The 2,443-nt window shown below is 43.5% G+C and overlaps 1 non-coding gene across 1 annotated transcript; it reads right to left on the reverse strand.

Annotated features, from left to right (window-relative positions):
- On the reverse strand, positions 1-72 carry trnam-cau (transfer RNA methionine (anticodon CAU)). The gene has a single exon. It is a non-coding gene; the product is annotated as a tRNA-Met (tRNA).
- Between the last annotated feature and the right edge of the window lie 2,371 nt (positions 73-2,443).

A 2,443-nucleotide genomic window follows, 5' to 3' on the forward strand; every position in this document is an offset into this window, starting at 1 on the left:
TAGCAGAGGATGGTTTCGATCCATCGACCTCTGGGTTATGGGCCCAGCACGCTTCCGCTGCGCCACTCTGCTACAGGATGTGTAATCAATTGTTGAACTGTGAATGCTGCGCTTTTTTATGTGTATGTATGCATGCGTTTATGTCTGTGCCTGTATCTGTACATGTCTGTGTCTGTCTCTGTGCATGTCTGGGTCTGGTTCTGTGTCTGTATATATCTGGGTCCATTCCGTCTTTTCCCCGTCTTTCTTTTGTTGATTCCCTGTTTCTCCTCTTTCTCGTTTTCTCCACCTTCCCTACTCTCTGACCCACCCAGTTATTCTCTCTGCCATTTATGATCTATCCGTCTTGCACCTTGTACCCGATATTTCGCCACTGAAAATACGTTTTACATTATTTAATTATTTATTTTATCCGAGTGGTCGGCTTTTATTTAAATAAATAACGACGTTTGCACCCGAGGTGCCATTAACTTCCTTATCCTGTCCTGATGATTGAATGACTGTCGGAGTTGCTTCAGTGTTGAACCAGCAGATCAACTAGTGAAGCGGAACTCGCGACATTAATGTACTGCAAACGCTGATATCAAATGCAACAATTCCTCTGCCGGGATTAACTGTTACTGTCATGTTCAGACCATCACAGCCGAACCAGTTAGTGACAGATGGGGAGATGTGGAGTATCGCTGATGCTTCGCCCCTACCTGCTACACGGGGCGGTTTTTCCATTTCTCCACCAAAGCTGTGAAACTGATACAGTAAAGGTCGGGTTTTAACTCTCCCACGTAGGACGCTGTAAAGACAGTCTGGCAGTCGTTTATCCCGTGGCCAGCTGAGGTACTCCAGAATTTTGTGAATGTTGCTCGGAATTTCGCCATCTGGGATTTCCCGCCGATTTTTCAATTTACAGGCACCAATCTGGACTTCGTTAAATACAAGCATACGATTTCTCGTTGAAATATATCCGGGTTGTCAAACGTACTGGAAATCATCTTTCTGAGTCACCGATCACAAAGAGCGAACATTGAAAGGTAGAAGACAGAAGTCGGAGGGGATATCGAGTTTCTCCAGCCTGCTCCGTCATTCAATCCGATCCTGACTTGATTTCTCGAACTTCCGGTAATGCTCCCTCCCCTTCACCATTCCTCATTTCCTTTTCCGTCTCTCATCTTATCTCCTTGCCTGCTCATCGCCTTCCTCAGATGTTCCTCCTACCTTTGCTTTCTTCCATGGCCTTCTGTCCTCTCCTACCAGACTCCCTCTTTTCCAGTACTGTATCTCTTTCTCCAGACAACTTCCGAACTGTTTGCTTCACCCCAGCCACTCCCGGTTTCACCTATCACCTTGCTTCTCCCTTTCCTCAGTGCACCTTTTAATTCCACTACTCATCTTTTTGTTTTTTTTTTAACCAGTCCTGCTGAAGTGTCTCGGCCCGAAAAAATCGACTGTTCTCTTTTCCATAGATGCTGCCTGGCCTGCTGAGTTCCACCAGCATTCTCTGTGTGTTGATCCGTGTCTTCTATCTCACTTACCAATCCAGTGAATCTGCTTCCTCACAGCATCTTCGCAAGTATTTGATTATATCTTCTGAGAAATTTTTCTTATATTGCAAAAATAAAATTCGAATTGATTAATTGATTAAAAGCCATTAGCACATACCAAAACAAGCCACAGAAAAAGTAAGTTAAAGACCTTTTTTGAGTCTGGAAATTGTTCTTTTCCTCCCAGAGGCAGACTCATATCAAGAGTCTCTGTGCAGTATGAAAGTGTAGGTTTCATTCTGCACCTACCAGTCTCTGGGACAATGTAAGGGTCCTGTTTCTCCTGTACCTGTCAGTTTCTGATACTGTGTGTGAGTATGAGATTTATTCTTTACCAGGCAGTCTCATTCGCAGAACAGACAAACAACTCATATCAAGAGTTCCCAAGCATTAAATTGATATTGTACCAGAGACTGACCGGTACAGAATAAAACTCATACTCACACACAGTATCAGAAACTGACAGGTACAGGAGAAACAGGACCCTTACACTGTCCCAGAGACTGGTAGGTGCAGAATGAAACCTGCACTTTCAAACTGCACAGAGACTAATGTGTGCAAATGTTTTTGATTTGCCTATTTTGTGAAACGTACTCACATTTACTGCTAAACCCTGCACCATGCCTCCTTGTTACCTCTTGAATAAATGCACCCATTACGTGACCGTGACCAGTCTCTGCCTTTCTAAAATGAGATTACACTGGACCTGTGTCCTCTCAAAATGAAAGCTAACATTGTATTTGTCACCTTACTCCCAACTCAGCTGCAAGCCAGCATTTGGGGAATCCTGTACAAGGACACCCAGCTCCATTTGTACCTCTGATGTTTGAATTTTCTCCCTATTTAGAAAATCAGTTACTTAGTGTATACATTATTTGCCATATAATGCTTAATAATGGACTCTA

This window comes from Hemitrygon akajei, chromosome 28, assembly GCF_048418815.1.
Source record: "Hemitrygon akajei chromosome 28, sHemAka1.3, whole genome shotgun sequence".
NCBI classification, from domain to species: domain Eukaryota; kingdom Metazoa; phylum Chordata; class Chondrichthyes; order Myliobatiformes; family Dasyatidae; genus Hemitrygon; species Hemitrygon akajei.